The sequence below is a fragment of the Pteronotus mesoamericanus genome, unplaced genomic scaffold (genome assembly GCF_021234165.1).
Source record: "Pteronotus mesoamericanus isolate MK-2021 breed Mesoamerican mustached bat unplaced genomic scaffold, CSHL_Meso_final contig_245, whole genome shotgun sequence".
Classification (NCBI taxonomy): domain Eukaryota; kingdom Metazoa; phylum Chordata; class Mammalia; order Chiroptera; family Mormoopidae; genus Pteronotus; species Pteronotus mesoamericanus.
In genome coordinates this window covers 794,801-814,583 of record NW_026555103.1, presented here as the reverse complement: position 1 = coordinate 814,583, position 19,783 = coordinate 794,801, and the positions used below count along the sequence as shown (strand labels likewise).

The 19,783-nt window shown below is 38.2% G+C and overlaps 1 pseudogene; it reads left to right on the top strand.

Annotated features, from left to right (window-relative positions):
• The first annotated feature begins 16,622 nt into the window (after positions 1 to 16,622).
• On the top strand, positions 16,623 to 17,330 carry LOC129070107 (GTP-binding protein SAR1a-like; annotated as a pseudogene).
• Positions 17,331 to 19,783: the final 2,453 nt, after the last annotated feature.

Sequence of the window (19,783 nt, the reverse complement as noted above, 5' to 3'; positions counted from 1 at the left end):
AAGTTCCTGGAGAACTTGTCAAAGTGCAGGTTCCAATTCAGAGCTTCCAGTGTGGAGGCTGAAGGTCTGCATTTCTAACAATCTCCCAACTGAAGGTCAGGCTGTTGCTATATGGACTCTGTCTGTTTACCCAGAAAGGTTAAAGGCTTCTACAACTTAGGTGATCCATGAATGCCAGCTCTGCAAAAGGAAATGAGGCTTATGAGCTTCTAGTAGTTGATTACACATTCAATTACTTATTCAGCAGGTATACTAAACAGAAGTGCTATGGACCAAGCATATCTAAAATGAACTCTTTTATGATAAAAGATCTCATTTTATGATCAGTCTGTTAAGTAAAGTGTGTTTTGCTGCAATCACTACTTAGAGCCTTCTCTTGATCATGACCAAAGTTCTGGATAGTTACCACAAACAGGTATTTCTAAGAAAATGTGTACTTCTAACAACTGGTAAAGTAGAAATAAATATATCTCAAAAACAGAGAAACATACATAAAAGAATGCACAAATGGACTGGGGAAACCTTGCTGTTGCCCTTAAAGACTAAGACAGAGTGTTCTAGATCAGCAGTGTCTTTGTTCGGGGCATTTCCTTCATGCTTACCACCCACCGTCTGCAAGAGAACCCAACCAAGCATATTTGGTACCACTAGCAGTGATCCTAGGTTCTGACTTCCCCTCACAGCTTTGCAGGGTAGTTCAGAGACTCCCCTGCTATACTGTTTACATGTTCAGAAACCAAGCTTATTATAGTGTGGCAATTTGTGATCTATAGGTGTTATCTTAGTAATCATGTTTGAAGAGAAGAAAGATCCTTAAAATAATTGCCATTATCTCAGGTATTTGACATCTGCCAAGTATTGCCTAGATTTTCACATGGTGGCAATGTTAAAATTACCAGAAAAGATGATTGTCTTGACAATACTGTTAAGATGCTTAGTAAGGCAGGAAAAACAAAAGTAAGGAACTCTCGTGCCACTCCAAAGACCTAGTAACCACAGCCATGACAAGGACAGAAGAAAGAGTGTCCTTCTGATAGTAAAAGTCTACTGGAAACATGCTAACATGCAGGTGGAATAAAGAACCAGTGTCTGGGGTATGGAAAATATGTGAGCTTCCAAGAATAAGGGGAGGGCAAAGGAACAAACAGTTTCATTGATGGAGGAATGAGTTAAATTCTCTTTCCCTACCCATTTGTGTGTGTTGTGGGTCCTAATCGTTGTTGTTGTTTTTGTTGTTTTTTTTTTTAATATTTCTGTCTCCAAGCTATCTCAAGTCCTTTAAAGCACTAGACATGGATACCTTTAGCCAACAGATAGAGAATTACAGCGTATAAAAAGAATCACTTTTATCACTTCATTTGTTCTGTTCTCATTTCTAGTATAATACATGCTTATTACAGAATATTTGGGGAGAAACATTTAAAAAGAGAAAAAGAAGTACACATAATCTAGTACTCATAACTTGAATATTGACTCTATATACTGAAACACACTTTTTTAAAAAATGTTTTTATTTATTTTTAGAGAGAGGATAAAGGAAGAAAAAAAAGAGGGAGAGAGAAATCAATGTGTGGCTGCCTCTCACGCACCCCCTGTTGGGGACCTGGCATGTTCCCTGACTGGGAATCAAATTGGTGCCCCTTGGTTCATGGGCTGGCACTCAATTCACTGAGCCACACCAGCAAGGGCTCTATACACACTTTTTAAGATTAAATTTCCACTGAAAAGTTGTAAGAATAGTTTCAAGGACTTCCATATACCCTTTACCTAGATTCATCAATTCTTTACATTTTGATCCATTATCATTCTATCAGATTCCCTTTGTTTCTCTTTCTAAACTATCAAGAGTAAGATAGAGTGTTGGCTGCTGTGGCTTAGTGGATTAAGTGTCAGCCTGCAAATCAAAGGGCCACTGGTTCCATTCCCAGCCTGGGCACATGCCTGGGTTGAGGGCCAGGTCCCCAGTTGGGGGCATAGGAGAGGCAACCAAACATGGATGTCTCTCTCCCTCTTTCTCCTTCCCTTATCTTTTCTCTAAAAATAAATAAATAAAATCTTTAAAAAAAAAAGAATAAGTTAGAGATAGCTGCATATTTACTAAATATTCCAGTTCGGTTTTCTTAAAAATAAGTACATTCTCTTATATAACCACAGTACAATAATCACAATTAGAAAATTTAACATTAAAAAATACTATAATCAAATCCACAGGTGACACTTAAATGTTGTCAGTTGCCCCAATAATGCTCTTGATAGCTCTTTCTCCCTTTCCCAGCATCCTTTCCAGAATGATACATTTATCCAGTTGTAAGTTCTTGATCTGGAACAGCCCCCCAGCTCCTCATAGTGTTCTTTATCTTGATGTTTCAGAAAGTGTAAGTCAGTTATTTTATAGAAGGTCCTTCAGTTTGGGTTTGCCTGATGTCCCCTAATGAATTGATTCAGGTTATGCAATCTGAGCAGTAATGCCACAGATGTACTCATTGATCATATCAGGGCACCATCTCAGGTGTTATATGATGTTTGTTCATCCCATTGCTGCTGATTTGAGCTTCTATCCCTTGATTTAAGGTGATGTTCACCAGGTTTCTCCAATGTCCAGTTACTGTTTTCTCCTTCTATACACTACTTTTTAAAAGAAAACATCTTAGTCTCCTTTTTTTTTTAATCTTACATTAGCCAACAGTGTTACTAGGACATTAAACAGCTTCTTTATTCCAAAAGACAAAAGACAAAGAACTTTGTTTGAATCCTCCAAAGATGATGAAAGGTGGCTGTAAAGAAAGTGTGAGTACTGAGACTAGTAGGTTTGCTGCAGTATCTCTGCAGTACTATAGGAGGAAAAAAGATCTTGATTTTCCATCTTCCATTCAATCAGGTAATAGTAAGAGGGAACACACCTGAGGACAGTGGGGATGTTCAACAGATAGTCTCCCATTATCCATCAAAGTCTAGAGCACTGGTTCTCAAACTTGAATGCAATCAGAATCCTCTGGAAGGCTCATGAATATACATGGATTCCTAGGCCATGAGTTTATGATTTGGGGCCCAGAATTTGCATTTCTAGTAAAGCCCAATATTATACATCAAACAATACTATAAGGTGGTTCTTTATTTTTTAATGTTTTTATTGTTCAAATACATTTGTCTCCACCTTCCCACCACCACTTTCCTCTGTCCCCTCCCCCACCTCTCTTCCTCAGTCCTTCCACACTTTGGCTTTGTCCATGGGTCCTTTAAATATGTTCCTTGACTTGACCATTCCCTTCCCTTTCCCCACCCCCTCCTTTCTTCCCTCTTGACTGTTACTTTATTTTTTTTTTAATGTTGCCGGTTATGTTTTCCTTGCTTATTTGTTGTGTTGATTAGTTTCCCCTTATAGGTGAAATTTAAAAAAAAATGGGGTATAAGGTGGTTCTTAAACTTCTGTCCCAGAGATCCCACTTTGGGAACCACTGATCTAGACTTCTTTAGAATGACAACCAGAAGCGTTCTTCTCAAACAGGAAGCCCATTTCCCTGAGAGTTATCCTGTCCTTCATTCTCACCTCAGAAGTCTTTGTCCATCATCTCAAAATCTATTGACCTTCAGCTTCTCACATCACTTCTGTTTGTTATAAAAAATTGTCCATTTGAATCACGGAGCTTACACAACAATAATTACATTAATTAATTTGAAGATCTATTCCAGCTACTTGATCCAAAATCATTCCTTCTATATTCATAATTAACCAAAGTGTTTATAAAATATGCAGATCCTAGAACTCCAGCTTCAGAAATTCTGGCTATTAAACAAAAATATTAACTTCCAAGTCTGAAAAGTTCTTAAAAGAAAGTTAATTGTGCCATTACTAGTAAGAAAAAGGGCAAGTCCTAGGACATGAAGTACAAACCATCAGCAATAGCACCAGTTGAAAAAGTCAATATGACATGTTCCCCAGGCATCTGTCCCAGAGTTGATACATTATGTTTCAAGAGAGAAAGGCGAAGCGGAGGTATTCTATGATATAAACGCAGTCTGTGAGGAAGAAATATTTAGTACCTTTGACTGGCTACTGACAATAGACCTGACAGTTCATGCCTATGAAGGATACAGTAGCTTCTCATGGTCAGTTAATTGACACCTGGAGGTTGATTCAAAGCTCTAACATATGTTCATGAATATGAGCAGTCTTTTGCCAGCATGCACACAGCTCCTAACTGGTTAATTTTTTCTTGCATTTTTATCTAACTCTCTGGACATCATATTTTAATTTAGAGCATCTTAGAATTTTTGCTTGTCATAGTTCTTGGAGCTAGGGGCCCAATAATCTACACTTTAATCAGAAAATCTCAAAAGCACATTTGGGAAACCTGTTATAAACCCTTCCTGTTATAATCTGCCTCCATGCAAATTAACTCTATTCCCTGTCTTCTTTACAAGATCCTTTTACTTATTTTCCAGAGCAAGGCTCTTAAATTTGGGTGTTCATTAACATCATCTAAATAGCGCATTAAAAATGAAGGCAACAACTTGTCATCCCATCCAAGAGGTCTCAAGTCAGTGGTGATCACAAGGCCTGCATTTGACCACATACCCTAAACAATACTGAGAAGTGCTGTTCTAGAGGAACATGATAGATCTAGTCTCAGGGCACTCTGCAAGATGGGGATCAAGTCATCACTCAGCAATTATTGATTTTCAGCAGAAATTGTGATAGTAAAACAGCAGAGTTAGAACTTGCTGGTGTAATTTCTCCTAATGCTATGAAAACACATATCCCAGGGCTGTTTCAGATGGTGCCTTTGAAGATGACCACCGCCCAGCTTCTAGATAGCTGGCAGAGAAAAGCACTCATGTGAACCTTAAATATACCCCCGTTTACTTTGAATGTGGCCCCAGGCCTGCTTGTCTAGTTGTATTAAATTGTTCAGTCATTGTCAACATTCAAATTGCCTCCAGTGCAGGCACCACCCAGAATCTAAATCTAGCTGCCAAATTGATGAAATGTTCTTTATAAGCTGAAACCCACCAAAGTGCCATCAGAAACTGGGAAAGAAGAGGGGAGCCCTCTGCTCTAACCTTAAGGTGCTTGGATTACACACCCACCACAAGTCTCCTGGTTTCATCTTGTCACTCCTTCTCTGATCTAGAGGAGAAGTTTGAGTAAGTCTTCAAGTTCTCTACCCTTGTGTTCTGACCATTCAGGGCCAGCCAGGTTCACAGGATTCATGCATATGGAAGAATATTCACAGAGCCATTGGAATATATGACATGCCTTTATTCAAGGATGGATGACCCACGCATACTGCAAGCTGCGTGTCACACTGCATGTAACCAGTCCCCTCTGCATGGCAACCAGTGTGAGCCCTTGCATTCCCCCTCCATGCCTATGTCTATACATACTCTAAGAAGTCCCTATCTTCTTAAGTACTAGAAGGAACAAAGCCAGCTACAGGCCAAATGGTTAGGTAATATACCATGAGCTGTGCATGCAAACAAATTTCATGTTATGGGAACTGTTTATTGGACCCAAACTCAAGGCTATGAGAACACTAGTTTATCATACTTCTTCCAGGCTGTGAGAAATTGCTTCTGTTAGTTACCCAGACACCTGGATGTGTAAGACAGACTGCTTTCATTTACCCTACACTTAGGGTAAATGTAAAGTCTTCCCAGGATCCTAAAGCTGAAGCCGGTCCTTCCTCCATGCTCCCTGAACCTTAATCCAGCCTCCCATCTGGTTCTCATGTATAGGATGAATTCTTTATTTACTTGCTTTTCTCCAACCCAAAGTGGATTGCGAGCTTTCAAGAAAAGATACAAGGCTTTGTTTTCATCCCTCTATCTTATAAAATGCTTAATCCAATGTCTGCAGCTGGCAAAAAATATTTGATGAATGAATGAATGAACAACTGCCCAAAGATCCAGCCCCAGAAAGACAATGATAATTCAGGTAGAAAGTCATTGTGTGAGCCATCAAGTTTCAGAGGCCAGGGCAACATGGAATGAACAAGAGAAAAGCCACAGACAGACAATGAAGTAGGGTATAGAATATAAGAGTGAGACAAGAGTATATTCCTGCTTGTGTTTGAGGAAGGCAGACTTGGTGTTCAGTGTCTGAGGTAGAACTGCTTGAGCATAACTAATCCCAAAGCCTAGTAAGTTGTTAAAAGATAGACAGGCCTCTCCATTTATGGGACACAGGGCAAGCAGCCAGATGAGTCTGTCAATGTAAGAAACATTCAGACCTGTACAGAATTTTTATGAGTTTATTTGAGCCAAACCGATGACAATTGTCAGGAAGCAAAACCTCAGTGAGTTGAGAAAATGCAATAGAAAATGGTGGTTCTGCACCCTGCTTTACACGTTACAGTCAAAAGTGATGTAAATGGGTTACATAAAAATAGATTAGAGAGGGAGGAGAAAGCAAAGTGAGGAAACTTCGGGGATTGGATAAAAAGTAAAATGGTAGTCAACAAATCATAGGATAACAGTGGGGATTTGTGGTCTCTGCTCTCGTACAGTGCCAGTGTTTTGTTGCCTGAAAAAAGGGAAATTGCATTGTTTTTCAAAAAGTATGTTTATCAGATATGTTATCCTAGATGCAGAAAGATAGCAGACAGGCTTAGTTAAGAGGAAAGCTGCCCTTTGTCAGGGAAGATTCTAGCCTAGGACATGACTACCCACCATAAACTGCTTTTAGTTAAAACGTTTTAATTTCATACCATCCTGTGTGGTTACTTTAGGCCTCTTGAGTTTGTAAGGCCATCACACAGGCCTTCACTGAGCTTGTTAGGTGTAGTATGTGGCCACTTTACAACTACAGTTCCAAGTACTTTCAAGGCCAGAAGAAATTAGCCTCACTCCCTTCACCCCAAGCTTCCCTGTTCAATGTTGGTTTTTGACATTTTCTAAATTGGAGACTAGTGCTAACCAAGTGTGTGCACAACTGGCCCTTTCTTATCCTCTGCTTTTTCTTGAACAAACTTTAATTGAGCTTCTTTCTTTTCATGGTTCTTTCATTTCATTATGAGAAAATAATTAAAATGTAGACAAATCCATAAAAGATCATGCAGGATTTAAAATTCATTGATTGTTGAAGTACATATTCACAAACTAAGACCCCCTTGTTTTTTGAGAGGCCAGCAATTAAAAAATTGGAAGGATTCCACTGATGAAGAGAAGGACCATGAAAAGGACTCAACTTGTCCATTCTTACTCTGCCATTTGCACTAGCAATACAGGACAAGGAACAGTCTTGAAGAACACCCTCTGATCAGTGGGTTCTGTTGAGACAGATATGCTGGTATTTTCCAGAATTCTAATATTTTCTCCTATTAATCCCTTTCATTGGGTTGCCTTTTCTCTCTTCTTGGGTTGGTTTTTCAATTACTTTTCTGTTTTTCTGAGTAGGATTTACATAAATAGCACACTTTAATGATAATACAAATGATTCTGACACCTTCCAAAGAGCATAATAAATCCAGGAAGCCAATAATAGTAAAAGAATCTGTCTAGCGTGGCTCTGAACACACTCAGCAGGATGACGTAATCCACTTTCTTTAATACTCAGAAGGTGCAGATTTTATAATTAAATGACTTTATTTTGTGACCGTTTTCTGTTGAAGTTAAGTCATATTTAATGACATTTTAATATAAATGACTTATAATATTTCTAGAGACTACTGCTACTAAAGATGATAACACCAGTTATGAAATGTGTTTTTTGTCTGAGTCTTCACTAAAACTGTCTCCTGTTCTTCCTCTAAGAGAATCTGTTCCTTCTGTCCACCCAGAGGTTGGACAAAATGTTCGTATAGACTGATCCTGACCCTAGCTATAGCTATTCAATCAAGGACAGAATGCTGGATCCAAGATGGACCAAACTCCCTTCCCTGGTAATCTGAATAAAGACCACTGAGAATAATTAATTACAAAGTTATCGTTCACCAAAAGATAAAACTTGGAATTGGGTGCAGCTTGGAACCAAATGCAAATAGCAAGCGGCCCTGCTAGATACAGATAAGGCATGCATGAAGGGAAAGGTAAGAGATGGGGGTTTCCACTCTGCCTCATGCAATGGGAAGAGTTTTGAGAGACAAGACTCCATGCCACTCCCTTATTAATTTATGCGCATCTTGTGCACTGGGCACTGTCAGCCTCTGCTCTGAGCTATGTTCTCAAGGATATTTATACAGCATGGCTTTATGAGACAGGAATAATGTCTCTTTGGACAGCAGGCAGATTTGTTTCCTGATCAGGATAATAAAGATAATTGGGTAGGTTTTCAATTACCCCTTATAATATTAAGATTTCTTTATTTTGAATTTTTTCACATTTATTTTTTATTTTTGTTTTTTAAAATTTATAAATCATGTTTATTTTATATCAGTTGTCTCAATTTTTCCCCCTTTACCCTCCTCCATCCATCCCTCCCCACCCCCTGCTTCCACAGTCAATTCCCACTCTGTTATCCAAGTCCATGGGTCATTCATACATGTTCCTTGTCCAATCCCTTCCCCTTCTTTCCACCATTGTCCTCTTCCTCATCCCCGCTGGTCACTTTCAGTCTGCTCCATGTTTCTGTGTCTGTGGTTTATTTTGTTTGTTAGTTTATTTTGTTGACTATAGTCCACTTATAGGTGAGATCATATGGTATTTGTCTTTCATCAACTGGCTTATTTCATTTAGCTTAATATTCTCCAGTTCCATCTATACTGTTGCAAAAGGTAGGAGTTCCATCTCTCTCTCTCTCTCTCTTTCTCTCTTAAATGCAGATTGATTTCATTTTTTTAAATGTCAAAGTTAATTATAAAATATTTAAAAAATGTAAAACCATTATAAAGTCTCAGCAATTAAACTAACATGACACCAATACAGAAATAGTCCAGTAGATCAATGAAATATAAAGAGCATTCTAGAGACAAATGTATATATCTAACAATATAATATATAATTAAGTTGATATTTCAAATCAATGGGTAAAATAAGGCTTATTCAACAAATAAGGTACATGTACCACTATTACTTGAAATAAAAGAAATATAGAGCCCTATTTCACACATTATACAAGAAATATTCAGATGAGATTGAAAATCAATATGTAGAATCTAAGGAGTTTTAGAAGAAAATAGAACTAATATTTTTCACGACATGAAGTAATTATTCAAACCCAGAAGCTATAAAGTAAAATATTGACAATATGACTAATAGTAAATATATAAGACTATATAATAATATACATATAAAAAATTCAAGCACAAGGAATATAATGGAAAAGTATTTGCAACACATCTAAAACATAGTTAATAGGGTGAGGGTTTTATGGGTTGTTTTTTTTTAGGGAAAAAAGTTCACAAACATTTAACCAAAAAATGGATAAAGAATACCAAAAAGTCATTTAAAACTTTTTAAAAATAATAGAAACAAGAAAGATATATTTAAAAAAAACAAGTTTAGTTTCAACAAATACTAAAGGAGCAATTAAAATAACATCATTGTCACAATCAGATTAATATGTACTAAAAAATATTGGTAATATCAAGTATTAGCAACTCTGAAAGGAACTGGGTATTCATAGAGACTTTTCTCACCTTAAAGCAGTCCCTTTAGCATATTTTGCAAGGCTGGTTTGTGGAGGTGCAGTCTTTTAGCCTTCTTTTATTTGGGAAACTCCTTATTTTGCCTTCCATTTTAATTGAGAGCTTTGCTGGGTAGAGCAGTCTCGGTTGCAGGCATTTGCTTTTCTTTACTTGGAACATTTTTTGCAATTCCCTTCTGGCTTGCAGTGTTTCTGTTGAGAAGTCAGCTGCTAGCTGCATTGGGGCTCTGCTATATGTTACTACCTCTTTCTCCCTTGCTGCCCTTACGATTCTCTGTTTGTCTTTGATATTTGCTACTTCAATGATGATGTGTCTTGGAGTGGGCCTCATTGGATTCCTCTAGAATGGGACCTTCTGTGCTTCCTGGACTTGTGTGACTTTTCTCTTCATATTTGGGAAGTTTTCCATCATTACCTTTTCAAAGAGGTTCACTGTCCCTTGCTCCTCTTCTTCTCCTTCTGGTATCCTGATTATATGGATATTATGATGTTTCAGGTCCTCCTGCATTTCCCTCAATGCCTCTTCATTCATTTTGAGTCTTTTTTTCATTTTCTTCCTCTTTCTGGGAGATTTTTTTCTGCCTTGTCCTCCAGTGTGCTGATTTGATTCTCGACTTCATCTAGCCTGCTTTTGACTCCTTTTACTGTGTTCTTCATTCATAAATTGTATTCTTCATGTCTTCTTTTCTCTTATTGAGAGTTTCTATGTCCTTTTTCATGCTTATTAGTTTGCAGTAAGTTCCTCGTAGTTTCCTTGTAGTGTTTTGTAATTCTCTCGGAGCTCACCGAGCTCATTGAGCTTCCTTAGAACCGTTGTTTGGAACTCAATATCTGATAGTTGACTTGTCTCTATTTCACTTAGTTCTCATTCTGGGGATTCCTCCTTTCCTTTCTAGTGGGGCGTATTTCTTTGTCTTCTCATTATTTGTGAGACTTTTCTTTTTTGCTTCTACTTCTTAAGTTGATCTGTCTTGATTTCCTGACTTTGTTGTGTGAACCCCTACAGTTGGAGACCACTGTTTTTACTTTCGGAATCCATCTTGAGGATGTCAGATGTTGCCCCTGTCTGACCTTAGGCAGTCTTTTCAAGACTTCCAGGAATCTACTGTCTGTGGTTGTCTCCTTCAGTTGTTAATCTAGTCACTCTACTATCAGCAGTCACGTTTAGACACCACAGAGCTGGGCAGAGTCCCTCCTGGGGACAGGGTTATTGGGTACTTTCACTCTGCTGCCTCCCATGTTGCTGCCAATTAGGGGAGTGGTCTGCCTGAGCCAGATGGCTGCTGCATATGGGAGAGTAGTCAGCACTGGGATCCAGCTGGATACTCTCTCTGTTCTCTCCCTAAATTCTCTGTCTCCAATCTCTCCTCAGATGTCTCTAGCCCACTCTGCCTCACCTTTGCCAGAGACCAGGGTAAGTGGCTGCCAATAAAAATTTATGAATTCACCCTTTAAATGGATCTTTTTGTCTCCAGCCACCTATCCCTCACAGAGAGCAACCTTGCCACATTTTGCAGCTGGTTGTTTCCTGTGTAGTTTCTGGGCTCTGGTCCTGTAGGCTGGAAATCCCCTCTTATGATTTAGACCCAGCTCTTCTCATGGGAATCCAACTGGCCATTCCAATATCCTTGTGGTGCTGCTGCCTGAGGGCATCCTGCCTGCCTTTTCAAGTCTCTACTGCACTCATTTCTATTAGGTTGTGTTAAAGTTGATTCTTCTGTCTGAGGTTACAAGGGTCCTCTCTCGCTATTGTTCAGTTGCTTGTTCCAGGTTATTTCTCCACAATTTAGTTGTTATTCCAGATTGTTCCTGGGAGGAGGTCAGTGTGACTTCCATTCACCCCTCTGCCATCTTGTTTCTCCCATAAGTCTATTTTTAAATACATGCACTATAATCTGTACACCAGGAGGGCACTTGTCTGTATAGTGATTCCTGTGTCATTCAATTGTAACAGGATTTGAATTTTCAAAACCTACCTAGCAGCAAAAACATTTTTCAAATGCACCTGTAATCTTCCTCCTGGGGTGATGGGAGGATGATCGGAAAGACTACTTCTTTCCAGTAAGTAAAATGTCTAGAAACAGAATATCTGAGTCAATAGGCTTGTTCCTGCAGCAACAATGATCATAATGATAACTGTTGAAAACATATGAAGTTCAGGATCCTAACCGGAGTATTCCATGTATGTCACATGATTCAACTGTTTAAACAGAGTCTGGCCCTTAGCGAATGTGACATAAATGTTTGTTTGCATTATTTCCACATTACCTATTTCAGTAAGAACTTTTAGAGATGAGAAAAGTACGGCTTAAAAATGTCAGTGATTTGACTAAGGAAAATGGGTTGGAGTGCTTTGGGTTGGAAGTATAGAAAACACATCTGAAAGCACTGCAACAAGAATGTAAATCACCTTTCTTTAAAAAAAGTTCAATAGAAGCAGTACCAGGATTGGCTACCGCATCAGCTCTCACTATTACCAAGCACTCTAGTTCTTTCCTGCTTCTTGTTCTGTCATCTTCAACGTATTTGCTTTCATATTAGACAAGCTTTTAACCTCATGGCCACAAAGTGACTATAGCCCCTCCAAACATTACATTCCCATGGGACAATAGAAGTTGGCCCTGCAACTTCAATAATCTATTCTCTTGTCTCCTTGACCAGAGTTGGGCTACATGCCCCCACCTAAAGTAATCACAGATCTTTGGGAGGGAACCAACTTGAGAACTTGAGTGCATTTTAAATAAAGTCCTAAACAAAATCAGAAATCTGCCCACAAGGAAGAGGAGCCAAAGGAGTTCAGAGGCATGCAAAAATAGCTAAAACTTTGGCCATAAAGGCCCTACTGTAGTGTTAAACTTTTCATTGCAATGGAATGTTCTAGTTCTCCACTGTCAAGTATGGTAGCCCCAACCACAAGGGATGCCTGCACACTTAAAATATAGTTAATTTGTTTGAGGAATTAAATTTATTTGTTAAAGTTTATTAAATCAAATGGCCACCTGGGTATAGTAGCTACAGCACTAACACTTAGGGATCAGTCAATATCATTGCTATAGGAACAGTGATATCCTGCATGTTCTAATATTGTAGAAGTATAATGTGAAACACAAATGTAATTTAAATTTTCCAATGGCTATGCTAAAAACAATAAAAAGAATCAGATAAAATTCATTTTATAACACAGTTTATTTTACTTCTATATACAAAACATTATCACTTCAACATGTAACCAATATAAAAAATGTTCATGAGATATTTTACTTTCTTTTGTTCATTATTTTTATATCACCTTGTTTTATTACTTGATCTTACATTTGTTAATTTTTTTATATTTTTAATTTATAAATCATGTTTATTCTATTACAGTTGTCTCTCTTTTTCCCTCTTTACCCATCCCAACCCATTCCACCCCAAAACCCCGATCCCACAGTGAATTCCCACTCTGTTGTTCATGTCCATGGATCATTCATACATGTTCTTTGTATAGTCCCTTCCCCTTCTTTCCACCATTGTCCTCTTTCCCCATCCCCTCTTGTCACTTTCAGTCTGCTCCATGTTTCCATGCCTGTGGTTTATTTTGTTCGTTAGTTTATTTTGTTGAATAGAGTCCACTTATGGGTGAGAATATATGGTATTTGTCTTTCATCAACTGGCTTATTTCACTTAGCTTAATATTCTACAATTCCATCCATGTTGTTGCAAAAAGTATGAGTTCCATCTCTCTTTCTCTCTTTTTCTTTCTCTCTTAAATACAGATTGATTTTATTTATTTTTTTAAATGTCAAAGTTAATTATAAAATATTTAAAAATTTAAAGCCATTATAAAGTCTCAGCAATTAAACCAACATGACACCAGCACAGAAATAATCAAGTATATCAATGAAATATAATGAGCATTCTAGAAACAAATGTGTATATCTGTCTAACAATGTAATATATAATTAAGTTTATATTTCAAATCAATGGGTAAAATAAGTCTTATTCAACAAATAAGGTGCATGGACCACTATTACTTGAAATAAAACAAATATAGAGCCTTATTTCACACATTATACAAGAAATATTCAGGTAAGTTAAAAATCAATATGTAGAATCTAAGGAGTTTTAGGAGAAAACACAAAATTATATTTTTCTTACCCTAAAGTAAAATATACAAGCCCAGAAGCTATAAAGTAAAATACTGACAATATGACTATATTAAGCATTTAAGACTGTACAGTAATATACATAAAAAAAGTTAAAGAACAAGTAATAGTATAGGAAAGTATTTGCAACATATAAAAAAGGGTTAATGGTTTGTTTGATGTTTTTTTGTTTGTTTGTTTTTAGGGAAAAAACCTATAAACATTTAATAAAAAAAATGGATAAAGAATACCAAAAAGTCATTTAAAGCTTTCTAAAAATAATAGAAACAAGAAAGACATATAAAAATAACAAGTTTAGTTTCAACAAATAATAAAGGAACAATTAAAATAACATCATTGTCACAATCAGATTTTACGTAGTAAAAATTATTGGTAATATCAAGTATTGGCAACTCTGAAAAGAACTATTCATACTCTTTTTCTTCATCTTAAAGTAGTCCCTTTAGCATATTTTCCACTGCTGGTTTGGTGGAGGTATATTCTTTTAGCAGTCTTTTGTTTGGGTAACTCCTTATTTTGCCTTCCATTTTAACTGAGAGCCTTGCTGGGTAGAGCAGTCTTGGTTGCAGGCATTTGTGTTTCATTACTTGGAATATTTCTTGCCACTCCCTTCTGGCTTGCAGTGTTTCTGCTGAGAAGTCAGCTGCTAGCCATATCGAAGCCCTTTGATATGTTACTACCTGTTTCTCCCTTGCTTGCTTTAGGATCCTCTCTTTGTGTTTGATATTTGCCATTTTAATGATGATGCTTCTTGGAATGGGTTCCTCTTGAATGGACCCTCTGTGCTTCCTGGACTTCTGTGACTTTTTCTCTCCTCAAATTAGGAAAGTTTTCCATCATTATTTTTTCAAACAAGTTCTCTATCCCTTCCTCATCCTCTTCTCCTTCTGGTAGCCCTATTATATGGATATTATGATGTTTCAGGTTGTCCTGCGTTTCCCTAAATGCCTCTTCATTCATTTTGAATCTTTTATCATTTTCTTGCTCTTTCTGGGAGCTTTTTTCTACCTTGTCCTCCAGCTGGCTGACTGGATTTTCAGCTTCATTGAGCCTGCTTTTGATTCCTTCTACTGTGTTCTTCAATTCAGAAATTGTATTCTTCATGTCCTCTTGTCTCTTATTGAGAGTTTCTATGTCCTTTTTCATGCTTATTAGTTTGCAGTAAGTTCCTCATAGTTTCCTTGTAGTGTTTTGTAATTCTCTCTGAGCTCACTGAGCTCATTGAGCTTCCTTATAACCATTGTTTAGAACTCAGTATCTGATAGTTGACTTGCCTCTATTTCATTTAGTTCTCGTTCTGAGGATTCCTCCTTTTCCTTTAAGTGGTGGGTATTTCTTTGTCTTCCCATTATTTGTGAGACTCTTCTTTTTTGTTTCTGCTTCTTAAGTTGATCTGTCTTGATTTCCTGACTTTGTTGTGTGAACTTCTATGGTTGGAGACCGCTGTTTTAACTTTCTGTATCTGCTTCTGATGATGTCAGATGTCATCCCTGTCTGACCTTAGTCAGTCTGTTTGAGACTTCCAGGAATCTACTGTCTGTGGCTGTCTTCTTCAGCTGTTTATCTAGTCACTCTGCACTTAGCAGGCCACCTTAGTCACCACAGGCTGGGGCAGATTCCCTCCTTGGGGCAGGGCTATGTTGGTCATTTCTCAACTGCTGCCATATGGGGGAGGAGTCAGCACTGGGATCCTGCCGGCTCCTCCCTCCACTCTCTCCTCAAAGCCTCTATCCCTAGTCTCTCCTCAAGTGTCTCCAGACTTCTCTGAGCTCCCTTTAGCCAGGGTCTACTGTCTGTGGTTGCCACTCTGCACTCAGCAGGTGGCTTAGACAGCACAGGGCAGGATGATATCCCACCTGGGTGCATGGTTATTGGGTACTCTGATGCTGCTGTCACTCAGGAGGCATGGTCTCTGCCTGAGCAAGATGGCTGCTGCTGCATGGGGGATGAGTCAGCACTGAGATAGAGCCAGTTACTCTCTCAGTTCTCTCCCCAAAGCCTCCTTCCCCAGTCTCTCTACAGGTGTCTCTAGCCCAATCTGCCCACTCCTTTGCTGGAGACAGAATAAGAGGCTGCAAACAAATATTTATGTGTTGTCTCTTTAAAAGGCTCTTTGCATCTCCAGCCACCTGTCTCTGTCAGAGAGCAACCCTGCTGCTTTTTGAAGCTGGCTGTTTTCTGTGTACTTTTGGGCTCTGGTTATGTAGGCTAGAGATCCTCACTTTGGTTTAGACCCAGCTCTTCTCAGGGGGATCCAACTGGCCCTTTCAATATCCTTCTGGTGCTGCTGCCCTGTGTGCCCCACCTGCCTCCTTGAGTCTGTACCTCACTCCTTACCAGTTAGGTTGTGCTAAAGCCAATTCTTCTGTCTCCGAGGTTACAAGGCTCCTCTCTTGCTATTGTTCGGTTTTTGTTCCAGGTGATTTCTGCACAATTTAGTTGTAATTCCAAGTTGGTCCTGGGAGGAGGTCAGTGTGTCTTTCACTCTCTCCTCCACCATCTTGATTCCCTCTTTTTCATCTTAAACCACTGAAATCTGCTGTGTGTTTTACACTTACAGCACATCCCTACTTGCTCAGTATGTTATGTGGCCAGGACTGGTGCAGAAATTTCAGAGCATTCATGTCAAATTATGCTTCCTGATACTGGTTCACAACTCTGGGAATTGGGCAAGACCAAGAAAACAAGGCTCAGAAAACCTATGCCAAGTGCTCTCAGACCTGAATGTCATTAGTCCCATGCAGGATTTGTCCTTTCCCTCTATGCTTCTGATTCAGCTAGTCAAGTGTGCATATTTCTGAGGTGCTGCTGGGCTTTGTGCTCAGAGAAGGGTCAAAGCCACCTGCTGTTGTTAATGCACCAGAGGAACCCCTTGAGTGTTAGGAAGCACAATAATGTCTTTCATCTTCAAGTGGATCTACAATGGCTTTATCAATGTGCTCCAGTTCCTCTGACTCTATGAGAAATCTGGAAGACATATTCTTTGGTTTGGACAACACAGGCAAAACCTCTCTTGTACACATGCTCAAGGATGACAGACATGCTCCAACATTACATCTGACAGAAAAGCTGATAATTGCTGAGTTTACTTTTACTACTTTTGATTTTAGTGGACATGGGCAAGAAAATTGAGCTTAGAAAAATTATCACCCAGTAGTTAATAGGATTGCCGTTCAGGTGGAATCCAAAGTTGAGCTTAATGATTTAATGACTGTTGAAATAATATCCAATATGCCAATCCTTATTTTGGTTAACAAACTGACAGAACAAATGCAACTTGAAGAAAAACTCCATGAGATATTTGGGATTTATGAACAAATCATAGGAAAGGGGAATATGACTCTGATGGAACTGAATGCAGCCCCATGGAAGTGTTCATGTGCAGCATGCTCAAGAGGCAAGGCTATGATGAGGGTTTCTGCTGGCTCTCCCAGCTATTGACTGTTGTTTGGACAGTGAAAATAAGAGTTTTATTTCTCTGGACTGATCTTATTCACAACTTCCTCATGAACTTTTTAAATATAAAAAAAGAAAGTTCTCCAACCACCTCTGGCATTGAGAAGTCAAGAATCTCTGTCAGCTCTCTCATCATCCAGTGCTGACATGTGCTCTTTGCCATGCTGTTTGGAGGTAACGCTGCCCATATGCTGGTGCAGGTCAAAATCCAGGGACTTGGGAATTGGTAACACCTGCTGGGTGAAGCTATGTGCCATCATTGCACAACTGAAATGAAAAACATGCCTCACCACTGTGGTTGATTTCAAAAGAAGTGATTCTATTTTGTAAAGATGCATTAATGTAATTGGTTTTCTCTCTAACTTTTGAGTTTACAATTTATTTGGTTCAGAGTTTTCTATTATTTTTTTAAATCTAGTAACTGGCATTTAGATACTTCATAAATTTATGCACAGATACATGTTGGAGGCCAGAGCTTAGTCAAGAGAACCTACTCCTGTTGAGTTAGGAGGTTGGCGAGAGAAGCTCCCCTAATTGCCTTGCAGTAGGTGGCATCACCTTGTGCACAGAGAACTAGGAAAGGATAGAATCATGGCCCTGCAGTTGCAGCATATTTCTACTGTGGCAACCTAGAATTATTCCTTATTACGTTGTGTATAGCAGATTTTTCACTGCACAGGAGTTAATTATAGAGTGGATTATTGTTATTATTATCACTTCTAAAGTTACAAATTTCAGCCAATCTTTGCTTTTAACTTTTCTGAAGTTTCATTTCTCTCTATAGCACTTTTTTTCATTTTCAGTTATAAAAAGTGACATTTGCCTCAAAAAAGAGTTGAGAACATCTCCCATGTTGTCATATACTGTAGGTGTGTTGGTTACTTTTGCATAGATTCCAGGGAGAATTTTTATGAACAGGAGAGTCACACAGGACTAAGTTAACACCTTAAGAGCTCTTAATGCTGTGATTTGAGAACTTAAAAATCTAGGATTGCAGTATTTGCTTGACTCTTGGAAATATTTACTCAGTGGGCTTTAAATTTTTCACTTGGTATCTTTATTGGAATTTTCATTAGCTCTTTTTATCATTTATCTGTTTTGGGGGGGATATTCTTTAAAGGTTAACATCTATTGCTTTTCCAACTTTTATTAAATGAAATTGTTTTTCTCTATTCCAGAAGTAAGTTAGAGAAACTCTAATCCAAAAATTTTGTATAAAGCTATTCTTTTTGAGCCAGTATCACTTATTGTCAGTAAGCACGCAGTATAAAAGCTGCCACATCCACAGTAGTGTGATGAGGATTATTTTTATAGCTTTATATTTTCTTAATGCTAACTGCAAAATTAGATTTTCATGATGTTAACCGATTTCCTACCCTTGCAATAAAAGATGACAGGATAGGAGATAGTCTAATATGAGAAGATACCTTTATTCATTAGTCCTTTAATGAAAGATAAGAGGTAGTTTCCTCAAAATTGAAAATTGTGATGATGCATATTTGCAGAGGATTACATTCAATGGATTCTTGCTTTCAATGTGAGCATAGGGAAAGTGTGGATAACATAAACTGGGGGTGAGAGTATTGTTCTTTAGTTGGATTTATCATTGTTAGTCTTAAGTACTAACCTATTAGGAAAGCTTACTTTTTCACTGCCAAGTACCAAATGCAGAGGCTCAGTGGAATATAAGCCTGGAATAAGCATGACTTTCATTTATGAGAAAGCATACATGATTAAGACAATTGCTGGTTTAAAGGGGTTATTGCTTTAAGTGAATAAATCTAACTAAGGGTGAATGAATTAGTTTACTTGCATACTTCTAACTTACTTTGGCTAAAGGTAACCCATACTTCTCTATCCAGTGACATGAGAAATATGATTGCTTCAGTGTTAGTGTTCTTGTTTTTCTGTTTTTCTCCCTATTTTCCCCTAATCACTTTACAGCAAGCTAGAAAACTATGGGTTCCATGCCAGTAGCTCTTCATGAAATTGGTTTACTTTGGCCACTGGAGGAAGAGGGGATTGAAAAGCAGCACCAGTCTATTTCTTGCACCACAAAAAAAAACACTGTTTCTATAATAATGTAGTAGAAAGATGCTGCTTGTGGAATTTGGCCCCTAACAGCAAGGATCAGAGCTTTGTGTAGAGACTCCTGTGAATTGAGACTTTTCATTCTGTTTCATTACAATGCATAGAAGTTCTATTTCAGGACAAGTAAAACACTCATTTACAAAAAAAAAAAAAAAAGTAAATCTGTATCCTAAACATTTTATTAAAAAGTTAGAACAAACAGGCAAACAAAAAGAATGTACATTTCTAACAGGTGATTCATTTGAATGTTGCTGGCCCAGGGCCATGCTTGGAGAAGCACTGCTGTAAGGGAGCTGCCCATGCTTACATTTTCGTAGTCAGAGGGTTCAGAGTGAAACCCATGTTTTCTGTATTTCAGTCCATGCAGAGTGATGAGGCCAGAATGCTGAGGCAATCTGAAAACAGCTCCCAAAGAACAGACTGCTGCTTAGTTTCCTCACTCCAAAGGGTTGACATAATTTGGATACTACTGCATATAACCCAGACTCTGCATTTCTCTTGATGATTT